The sequence below is a fragment of the Myotis yumanensis genome, unplaced genomic scaffold (genome assembly GCF_028538775.1).
Source record: "Myotis yumanensis isolate MYYU_CA2020_CCGP unplaced genomic scaffold, mMyoYum1.0.hap1 SCAF_1, whole genome shotgun sequence".
Lineage (NCBI taxonomy): Eukaryota > Metazoa > Chordata > Mammalia > Chiroptera > Vespertilionidae > Myotis > Myotis yumanensis.
The window spans coordinates 48,971,720-48,983,760 of record NW_027223752.1 but is presented as its reverse complement, the minus strand read 5'-3'; the positions used below and the strand labels follow the sequence as shown (position 1 = coordinate 48,983,760).

General features: G+C 43.3%; 1 protein-coding gene across 4 annotated transcripts in view; it reads left to right on the top strand.

Moving 5' to 3' along the window:
* Positions 1-12,041, top strand: part of PAQR5 (progestin and adipoQ receptor family member 5) — a 74,006-nt gene that overhangs the window by 32,321 nt on the left and 29,644 nt on the right. The window lies entirely within an intron of this gene.

Here is a 12,041-nt window from a genome sequence, read left to right as displayed (position 1 = left end):
TTTAGATCCTCGCTTGGGTGCTTGGACTCAGGCCCGAGGTGAAGACACCCCAGCACATGCTGTGCTGTGGTCCCCATCACTTACAGGAGGCCCGGGCCGGGCAGGGGTCAAGGTGGTGAGAAGGGTGTTGGTGGGCCTTCGCCCTGCCCTGGTCTGAGCCTGGGAACTCAGGGGCAGTCGTCCCAGAACACCGGGCACTCCTGGCAGCCTGCATGTTAAGCACGCCTTCGGTGAGGCCGGCCTTCTTGTGAGCTGTGCTCTGGCCACTGGGGCAAGCCCTCCTCCCCTTGCACAGAAAACACCGCTTCACAATGCCCTCGTTCCAATTTCCTTGCTCTTTGACTGGAGAAGTGTTAGCTCAGGGCGGGCCTTCGCACCTGGAGGGGGTCCCGGAGGGAGGGGGAGCTCCTTGGCACGTGGTTGACCGCCAGGCGGACAGTGCTCCACAGCAGCATGAATGGAAGGTTAGGAGGAGATGCACCGCCAGGTGCTCTCCCCGACAGCGGGCGAAGCTGGGTGATTCCGGAAGATGACACTGAGGGGAAGTCGAAGACGACGCAGGGCTGTTGGTGGGAAGACGTGAGGAATGCAGCAGGTAACAGACACATTCAGAATGAAGCGGGGTTGCCTGACTGTTGAGCAGAGCGCCTGCCTCGGGTCCCACAGGGCCATCCACTTGCCTTCCTGGTGCGAGGCTTTAGGTGGTTGATCCACCCACAGAGAGAGCACCAGTGGCTGTGATTGGTGGGATCCCAAGGTGACTCTTTGGCCCATTCGCTCCTTAAGTTTTTACTGACTCCTTGCTCTGTACAAGGCATGACTCTGTGGAATAATCACACACAAATCCTGCCCTTGCATGAGCACCTCTGTTGCAGAGTGGGTTAGGGTGTGTCCCAAGAGAGGGACAGATAGGGTCAGAGGAGGGATTGGGCACTGACAGCAGGTGAGAGGAAGCGGGGAGGGACGGCCCAGTGAAGGGGCCGCCTTTCAGATGTGTTTGTGAGGGTTGTGGGAAGAGCATTCCGGGTGGAAGGAACAGTGTGAGCAAAGACCTAGAGATGGGAGCCCTCAGGGCAGGGGTGGGACTCAGGATGGTGATCATCGGACATCTCCCTGGGTGTTCCGGTCAAGGTCGGGTTCAGAGCTTGTGCAGGAAAGAAGTGGAGGGTGGTCTCAGTGGAAGCTTTGGGTAACCGGCTGGAACTCCAAAGACGAGGACCAGGAAACCTCAGGACGCTAAAAAGATGAACATGTCTTCTCTGTCCAGTTTCTGTAAATGATGGAGGTGGCAGTACCCTTTTTAGTAACATGGCACTAACCAGAGGTGGAGAACCAACATCAAAACCTTCCTTGGGCTCCCACACCCACTCCTGGGCTTCCCAGCGTCATGCCCACGGTTCCTGCCCCAGATGAGTAAACAGAGTGACTCCACTCACCTGGAAGGTAGGGTTACAGGAGGATTTGGTGAGAGAAGGGAAAGGCAATTTTTGGTATTAAAACAGGTGCAAGTATATTAAGGAGAAAAATGCATAATTTGCATAAAAAAATAAAAAAGGACACTTCATGCAAATGTTAAGCTTACTTTTGGTGGATTCTGTGGGTCCCAAGACAGTCTGCAGAGTGACCTTGGGCAAGATACCTAATCTGCCTACCTCAATTTCCCCATCTGTAAAATGGGGGGATACTAGTATCTGCTTCCTAGGAGTATGGTGAGGTTAAAGTGAGATAACTCATGTGAAGTGGCTGGCATATGGGGAACTAATGTTGGCTGTCATCATTATTGTTGACTTTCCTAAGTCCTCGAGATGACTTGGATCAGTAGAGCATGTGGGCAGGAGACTTTGAACAGCCCCTCACACAGACTCGAACCCAGGCTCCCTAGCCTGGTGTTTAGGCAGGCCTGGCTCCTACCCACTTCCTGCTCGGTTTCCCATCCATGCACCCTCTTCTCTAGCCACACCAGTGGTCTCTTTAGTCTCCTCACCAGCTTGGACATTCTCTTGATCCCTGTTTGAAGAAGGCTCCTACCCACCTACGCTCTGTTCCCCTTTCTGCTTCCTTCTTCAACCAGCTGCAGATGTCCTCTCCCTTCCCCGAGGCCCTCCAGCTGTTGGTTAGGACCTCTGCCCTGTATACTAACCAGCTGTGTGGCCTGAGGCACTTCCCCACCCTCTCTGAGCCTCACCCATGGGGCCGGGAGAGCGGGACACCCACCACCTCTCGGCATTGTCAGAATTGTAATTCCGGCACATTCCTGGCTGAGAGATTCCTCACAGGAAAGGGCAGTTTCTCCCTTTCCTTACAAGGTGGGACTTGGGTATATGCCTCCTAATTTCTAGTCTCCCTTGTAGCTAAAAACAGGCCTGGGTATGTTCGCCAGTTATTAAAGATATGAACAAATAGCTAAGGGATAGAAGAAATATCTAGGCGTTCCTACACAGACCCAATTTAGAGACAATAGTGATGTCTAGATAGCAGTTCACATGGATATAGCATGACACGTTGACACGAAACAAGGGCATTTTGTGTCAAATTGAGAAGCTTTTATTAACTACAGCCTTGGCCTGCAGGTTACAGGTAAGCACATGACCAGCCCAGATGCCTTAGTTCAGGGGCACAAGGCAGGGGATTCCCTGAGGTGCTTTGCAAAGAGAATTTCCCAGCCTTGCACTGCAGCTCTGCCACTTACTGCGGGAATTCTGACAAGACTGGAAACTCTCTAAGCCTCAGTTTCCTCATCTGTAAAATGGAGGTAGTATCTGGTAGGCCAGTCTCACACGGCTATTGTGAAGATCCAAGAAAAATTAAACAGAAGAGCCTGGCCGGTGTGGCTCACTGGTTTGGCTGAGCGTTGCAGCGGACACCAGGAGTTGCTGGTTTGATTCTCCTTAGGGCACATTCTCTCATCGATGTTTCTATGTCTCCCTCTCCCTTCCTCTCTCTCTAAAATTATATATATATTTAAATTAAATAAAACAGTGGGATTATTATGAAAGAAAGGAAGCATAGGCCAGCAAATGGCTGGGAGTGGTGTTGGGTAGGGGGGTGGACTTGGGCACCCAGGAGCAAGGAGCCATCTCAACAGGCAAATGGTTTCTCTAGCCCAGGATTTCTCAGTGGGTGCTTGGATCACCAGCATCAGAATCACCCGGGAGCTTATTAAGATGCAATAGCAGTCTTGATTGCAGGCATCTTGGTGTCCTCTTTATTGTAATCAAAAGAAATGCCTTCAACATTTCATCATTTAAGAGAATGTTAGGTGTGTGTGTGTGTGTGTGTGTGTAAATAATCTTTATCAGGTTAACGATAATCATCTCTATCCCTAGTTTCCTAGGATTTTTTTCCCCCGCTAATTAGGAATGAATTTTACAGGACCGTTTTCCCCCTCTGTATCTATATCTTTTGAGGTGGTCGTATAGGACTCATTTAAACTGTTAATGTGGTGAGTCACATTGATGGATTACTAATGTTAAACTAACCTTGCATTTAAATACAACTTGGTCATGGTGTAATATTCTATTAATCTATTGCTGGAATCCATAAACTAATATTTTGTTTAGGATCCTTAAATCTATTTAATGAGCTGGCCTATAATTTTTCCTTCTTATACTACCCTTTGCCTGGATTTGGAATTAAGATTATGCCAACCACAAACAAGTTGGAGAATGTTGCTTATTTATTGTATGGAAAAATTTATAATATTAGAATTACACGTTTCTGAGTGTTTGGTAGGATTTATCTGTAAATGTCTGAGCAGGGCCACCATTTAGCCTCCTCCAAGGGAGCACCATTCACCTTTTTGTCTACATTAACGGCAACCTGTAAAATTGTTCAGGGAACAACTTAATTCTATAGCTGAATTTTATTTGTGGAAAAATTGTTTTATGCAACAGCTTTGTTGAAACATGTCACATACCATAAAATTCACCCTTTAAAATTATACAGTTCAGTGGTATTTAGTATGTTTACATACACAAAGCATGTTGCAGAAAACCATCACCACAATCAATTGTAGAACATTTTCATCACATTAGAAAGAAACTACCAGTTAGCAGACATTTCCCCTCCACCCCTGCTCCCAGGCCTATGGCAACCATTAATTTACTTCCTCTCTCTATGGATTTGCCTATTTGGGATATTTCATATAAATGGGCTCATACCGTAGGTGGCCTTTGGCAAATGCCTTCTTGCACTTAGCAAAATGGTTTCAAGGTTCAACTGTGCTGTAGCACGTGTTAATACTTCATTTATTTGTTATGGCTGAATGATATTCCATTGTGTAGCTACACCATAGTTTTTTATTCATTCATCAGTTGATGGACACATGAGTTAATTCAGTTTTTTGGCTATTATGAGTAATGTTGCTGTGAACATTTGTGTACTAGTTTTTATGTAGTCATATTTTCAGTTCTGTTAGGTACGCACCTACAAGCGGAATTATTGGGTCATGTGGTAACTGTGCTGAAGTTTTTTATTGTAAAATATACTTAAGCATAAAAGTTACCATCTTAACATTTTTATGTGCACAGTTCAGTGGTATTAAATATATTCACATGTTGTGCAACTGCCCCCACCATTCATCTCCATAATTCTTTTTATCTTATAAAACTGAAACTCGACATCCATTAAACAATAACTCCCCATTTCCCCTCCCCCCAGCCTCAGACAACTACCATTATACTTTCTGTCTTTATGAATTTGACTACTCTAGTTCCTCATATAAATGGAATCAGACAATATTTGTCCTTTCATAACTGGCTTATTCATTTCACTTAACATAATGTCCTCAAGGTTCATTCATGTTGTAACTTACATCAGAATTTACTTCCTTTTTAGGGCTGAATAATATTCCATTGTTCGTATATACCACATTTTGTTTATCCCTTCCTCTCTCCATGAACACTGGCTTGCCTCTATGTTTTAGCTGTTGTGAATACTTTGACTCTCCTTTCAATTATTTTGGGTGTCTACCCACAAGTGGAATTGCTGGGTCATCTGGTAATCGTTAAATTTTTGAGGAACCACCATTCTGTTTTCCACAGTGGCTGTGCCATTTTCCATTCCCATCGACAAGCACAAGGGTTCCAATTTGTCCGCATCCTCACTAACACTGTTGTTTTCTGTTTTGTTTTGTCTTTAATACATAGTAGCCATCCTAAGGGGTATGAGGTGGTATCTCGTAGTTTTTAAAAATACATATATTTTTTATTGATTTCAGAGAGGTGGGGAGAGGGAGAGATAGGAACATCCATGATGAGAGAGAATCATTGATCAGCTGCCTCCTGCATGCTCCACACTGGGATGGAGCCTACAATCCAGGCATGTACACTGAGCAGGAATTGAACTGTGACCTCCTGGTTTATAGGTGGAAGCTCAACCACTGAGCCACATTGCCCAGGCTTTCATTGTAGTTTTGATTTGCTTTTCCCTAATGATTAGTGATGTTGAACATCTTTTCATGTGTTTATTGGCTATTTGTATATCTTTGGAGAAATGTCTACTCAAGTCATTTGCCCATTTTTAAATTGGGCCAATTTGTGTTTTTACTGTTAAGTTGTAAAAGTTATATATATTTTCTGGATACAAGTCCTTTATCAGCTTATGATCTGCAAGCATTTTCTCCTATTCTATGTTTTAATTTTTTTCATTTTATTGATGGTATCCTTTGAAGCACAAAAGTTTTAAATTTTGATATTATCTATTTTATTGTTGTTGTTCCTTGTGCTTTTGGTGTCATATATAAGAAACCTTTGGCTATCCAAGATCATGAAGATTTTTTGTTTGTTTGTTTTTAATTGTTTAAAGTATTACATATGTTTTCTTTTTCCCTCAGTGACCTCCCCCCAGCCATTCCCCCTACCATCCCCCCACCCTGCACATGCCTTTACCCCCCTAGTGTCTGTGTCCATTGGTTATGCTTATATGCATGCATACAAGTTCTTTGATTGATCTCTAACCCCCCACCTCGCCTTCCCACTGAAGTTTGACAGTCTGTTCAATGCTTCTCTGTCTCTATCTATTTTTGTTCATCAGTTTATGTTGTTCATTATATTCCACAAATGAGTGAGATCATGTGATATTTATCTTTCTCTTACTGGCTTATTTTGCTTCACATAATGCTCTCCAGGTCCATCCATGCTGTTGCGAATGGTAAGAGTTCCTTCTTTTTTACTGAAACGTAGTATTCCATTGTGTAGATGTACCACAGCTTTTTAATCCATTCATCTGCTGATGGGCACTTAGGTAGTTTCCAAATCTTAGCTATGGTGAATTGTGCTGCTATGAACATAGGGGTGCATATATCCTTTCTGATTGGTGTTTCTGGTTTCTTGGGATATATTCCCAGAAGTGGGATCACTGGGTCAAATGGGAGTTCCATTTTTAATTTTTTGAGGAAACTCCATACTGTTTCCCACAGTGGCTGCACCAGTCTCCATTCCCACCAGCAGTGCACGAGGGTTCCTTTTTCTCCACATCCTCTCCAGCACTTGTCGTTTGTTGATGATAGCAAGGTCATGAGGATTTACTCATATTTTCTTCTAAGAGTTTTATCTCTTTTGTGATCCATTTTGTAATTATTACATGTGGCGTGAGAAAAGATTCCAACTTTAGTCTTTTCTTTTATGTACGAGTATCAAGTAGTTCCAGGGCCATATGTTAGAAGGACTATTCTTCATTAAATTGCCTTGGCACCTTTATTGAAAATCAATTGACTGTAAATACAAGGGCTCTTTCTGTACTGTAAGTTCTATTCCATTGATCTATTTGTCTATTCTTATGCCAGTACCACATTGTCTTGATTATGTGGCTTTGTAATAAGTTTTGGGAAATGTGAGACTTTCAGCTTTGTTGTTCTTCTTCAAGATTGTTTTGGCTGTTCAGGATTCCTTGCATTTCCATATGAATTTAAGGATCAGTTTGTTAGTTTCTACACACACGTGCACACACACACACACACACACACACGCACACACACACACACAAAGACAGAATTTTGATAGGGATTACACTGAATTTGTTGATCAATTTGGGGAGCATTATCATTCTAATAATATTAACTCTTTTAATCCATGAACATGGGTTGTGCTTGCATTTATTTAGGTCTTCTTTAATTTCTTTCAGTGATGTTTTGTAGTTCTAAGTACAGGTCTTATACCATTAAAATAATCTGTTAAATTTATTTCTAAATATGTTATTGTTTTTGATGCTGTTATAGATGAAATTGTTCCCTTAAGTTGATTTTCATGTTGTTCACTGCTTGTATATAGAAATAAAACTGAGTTTTGTATATTGATCTGATATCCTGCAACCTTGCTGAACTCATTTATCAGTTCCGATCGTTTTCTAGTGAATCCTTTAAGATTTCCTATATGTAAGATCATGTCATCTACAAATACTTTTGCTTCTTCCTTCCCAGTTTAGATGCTTTTTATTTCTTTTCCTTGTCAAGTTGACCCAGCTAGACCCTCCTCTATAATATTGAATAGAAATAGTGAGAGCAGACATCCTTGTCTTGTTCCTAATCTTAAGGAGAAAGCTTTTCATTTTCTTTCAATAAGTGTGTATGTTAGTGGATGGTTGGGGGGCTGGGTGAAAACGGTGAAGGGGGTTAAGTGGAAAAAACCCTTCACAGACACACACAAAAAGAAGTATATTACCTGTGGGTTCTTCATAGATGGGCTTTATTGGGTTGAACAAGTTCTGTTTCTGTTTTCTTGAGTGCTTTCTTATTATGAAAGGGTATTGGACCTTATTAAATGCTTTTTCTGCATCTACTGGCATAATCATGTGATTTTTGTTTTTCTCGCTTCTGGATTAGTCTTGCCAATTTGTATTTTTTAATGTTTGAACTCAGTGGAGCTTCAGTTATGTATTTTATATCTCCAATTCCATTGTTTTTTTGTTTTGTTTGGGTGAATCCTCACCCGAGGATATTTTTTCCATTGATTTTTAGAAAAAGTGGAATGGAGGGTGAGAGACAGAGAGAGAGAGAGAAACATTGATGTGAGAGAAATTGATTGGTTGCCTCCCACATGCACCCTGACTAGGGCCTGGGATCAATCCTGCAACTGAAGTACATGCCCTTGACTGGAATCGAACTCGGGACCCTTCAGTCCGTGGGCTGATGCTCCAACCACTGAGCCAAACTGGCTAGGGTTCCTTTATTATGGTTAATTTCTTTCTCTTTTGGGTTTATTTTATTTTCTGTTCCTCCTCTGACTTCTTAAGTTAATCGCTGCCTTATATCTATTTCCGTATTGCTTTAACTTCAGCCTATATGTGCTATTCTAATTAATTTCTAATGTCCATTTTTATTTTTTATGTGACTTATGATTGCTTAGACATGTTTATTTTTTAATTCCCAAGTGTAAAATGGAGTTTTAATGTTATCGATTTAACTTAATTGATTGTTGTCTGAGAATGCCCTCTGTATTATTCCAGTCCTTGAAATTTGTTCAGACTAGCTGTATGATCTAACACATGATCAATTTTCATAAGTCTTCTAAGTGTACCTGAAAATATTTATAGTCTCCAATAGTTGGGGGCAGCATTCCATGTATGTCCCACAAGGTCAAATAATTTTATATTATTACTAATTTTGTTTAGCTTAATCTACCATAATTGACATGTATTAAAATATTCCACTATGATAGCAGATTTGTGAATTATTCCTTGTAGATAAGTAAATTTTTACTTTATATATTTTGAGCCTGTGTTTTTTAGGTATATCCAAGTGTATAATTGTTATATCTTCCTGGGGAAGTAAATTTCTTATTATTTTGTAGCGATTCTCTTTGTGTCTAGTAATGCTTTTTGTGTTGAATCTGACAGTCATGCAGACACTCCAGCTTTGTGGTTTATGTATTTGTCTGGTTTCTTTCTTTCCTTCCTTCGACTTTCAATCCCTCCCTTATATTGTAACTGTGTCTCATGTAAATGACACATAGTTGGATTTTATCTAGTTTGACAGTATTTGTTGTTAACTGGACAGTTTAGTCTGATTATATCTATAACAAGTATTGACATATTTGCATTTATTTCGATCATCTTAAGTGCTTTCCATTTGTCCTGTTTTCTCTAATTATCCTTTGCTCTTTTGCTTTCTTTGGATTGAGTTTCATATTCTTGTTCTCTATTTTCCTTTTAACATTCTATTTTCCCCTTCACTTCTTTTATAACTCTATTTAGAAATATGCTCCATATTTATTGGTTTTGTGGCTACTCCAGCTATTTTAATAGGAATAACTGTACTAGGCAGAAAGGGCTAAACTATGCTGACTTTCAGAATTTCTCCCGATAAATTAATAAGTGGCCAATGGACAAATAGACACTTCTCCAAAGAGGACATACAGTTGACCAAGAGATATATGGGGAAAAAAAACACCTCAATGTCACTAGTCATCAGAGAGATGTAAATTCAAACTACAGTGAGGTATCACCTCACACCTACCAGAATGGCTACGATTAACAAATCAACAAACAACAGTTCTGGTAAGAATGTGGAGAAAAAGGAACCCTCGTGCACTGCTGGTGGGGACGCAGACTGGTGCAGCCACTGTGGAAAACAGTATGGAGTTTCCTCAAAAAATTAAAAATGGAACTTTTGTTTGACCCAGCGATCCCCCTTCTGGGAATATAGCCTAAGAATCCCAAACACCCATCAGAAATAATATATGTACCCCAATGTTCATAGCAGCATTGTTTGCAATCTGGAAACAGTCCAAGTGCCCACAGTAGATGAGTGGATAAAAAGTTGTGGTACATTTGCACAATGGAATATCATGCGGCTGTAAAAAAGAAGGATCTTACATTTTGTGACAGCCTGGATGGACCTGGAGAGTATTATATTAAGTGAAATAAGCCAGTCAGAGAAAGACAAATATCAGATGGCCACACTTACATGTGTTATCTAGTGAACAAAATAAACTGATGAGCAAAATAGGTCCAGAGACATGGATGCATGGAACAGACTGACAGATTTCAGTGGTGAAGACCTGGGGTGTAGTGGGGGCTGGATGGAGGGGGGAAAAGAGGAGAGGGTTGGGGGACTGTGAATAATAAAATATAAATTTTAAAAATTTCTCCAGAAAGCTCAATGACTTAACATGGCAAAGCTTTATCTCATATTCACTTCACATAACTAAGTGCTCAGTGGGGAAGTGGGAGATGGAAGATCTACCGTCTTGTAGTTGCACAGTCTGGAACATGTGGCCTTTGGTTTGCCACAGAAGGGGAAGAAAGGGCGATGGTTAAGTTGGGCTCCCCAGAAACAAAGCTCTGTGTGCAGGAAGTTTATCAGGGTGCATTCTCAGGAACAACACCTGGAGGAATTGAGGGAAGCAGGACTGGGTAGAACAGTGGTTCTCAACCTTCCTAATGCCGCAACTCTTTAATACAGTTCCTCATGTTGTGGTGACCCCCAACCATAAAATTATTTTCGTTGCTACATCATAACTGTAATATTGCTACTGTTATGAATCGTAATGTAAATATCTGATATGCAGGATGTATTTTCATTGTTACAAATTGAACATAATTAAAGCATAGTGTTTAATCACAAAACAATATCTACACTAATAAAAGAGAAACATGGTAATTAGCATACGACCGATACCCTTCCCATTGGCTAATCAGCATATCCTTATGCAAATTAACTGCCAGCCAAGATGGCGGCCGGCAGCCATGCACTGAAGTGAACAGGGAGACTTGCTTGCTCCAGTGACTGCGGACTCCAACGTTCCCTGCCTGACTTGCCGGCCTCTCAGCTGCAACTCTCAGCAACTATGTTTCAAATATAGAAGCTAAACAAAACCCTAGAAACCGGCTTTCAGTCAGCCGGCCTTCAGCCAGCCTGACCACAACATTGTATCAATGTTTTCAGCAGCGAGGCCTCAGAGCTAAAGCTGGCCCAGAATAAAAAAAAAAAAAAGAAAACAAGGAGCGGTTGGGAGCTTCAGTCACCCGCCAGCCAGAAAACGGCCCTCAGCCCCTCAGCCAGCCTAGCCAGGCACCCAAGTAGGGACCCCTACCCTGATTCAGGACATCCTTCAGGGCAAACCAGTCAGCTCCCACCCGTGCACCAGGCCTCTATCCTATATAATAAAAGGGTAATATGCCTCCCAGCACCGGGATCAGCATGACAGGGGGCAGCGCCCAAACCCCCTGATCGGCCCTGCTCTGTGTGTGACAGGGTAGAGCCATAACCTCTCCATCGGCCCTGCCCTGAGTGTGACAGTGGCGGCGCCCCAACCCCTTGATCGGCCCTGCTCTGTGGGTGATAGAAGGTGGCACCCCAACCCCTCTCCACGGGCCTTGCTCTGTGTGTGATGGGGTAGAGCCATAACCTCCCCATTGGCCCTGCCCTGAGTGTGACAGGGTGCAGCGCCCCAACCTCCTGATCCGCCCTGCTCTGTGTGTGACAGGGGGCGGTGCCCCAACTCCCCTATCGGCCCTACTCTGTGAGTGACAGGGGAGAGCTCCTCAACCCCCTGATGGGCCCTGCTCTGTGTGTGACAGGGGGCAGCGCCCCAACCCCCTGATTGGCCCTGCTCTGTGCATGACAGGGGGTGACACTGCAACCTCCCTATCAACCCTGCCTTGAGTGTGACAGGGGGCGGCACCCCAACCCCCCAATCGGCCCTACCCTGAGCGTGACTGAGGGTGGCATCACAATCTCCCGATCCACCCTGCTCTGAGCCTGACCAGGGGCTGCTCCTAGGGATTGGGCGTGCCCTCTGCCACCCGGGAGCAGGCCTAAGCCAGCAGGTCGTTATCTCCCAAGGGGTCCCAGACTGCGAGAGGGCACAGACCAGGCTGGGGGACCCCCCCCCCACTCCCCGAGTGCACAAATTTTTGTGCACCGGGCCTCTAGTGTAATTATATATGTGTTTTCCAATGGTCTTAGGTGACCCCTGTGAAAGGGTCGTTCGACCCCCAAAGGGGTCGCGACCCACAGGTTGAGAACTGCTGACCTAGGGCTTCTGGCCTCTAGAACATGAGAAATTAAACTTCTGTTGTTTCAGCCGGCCAGTCTGTGCACT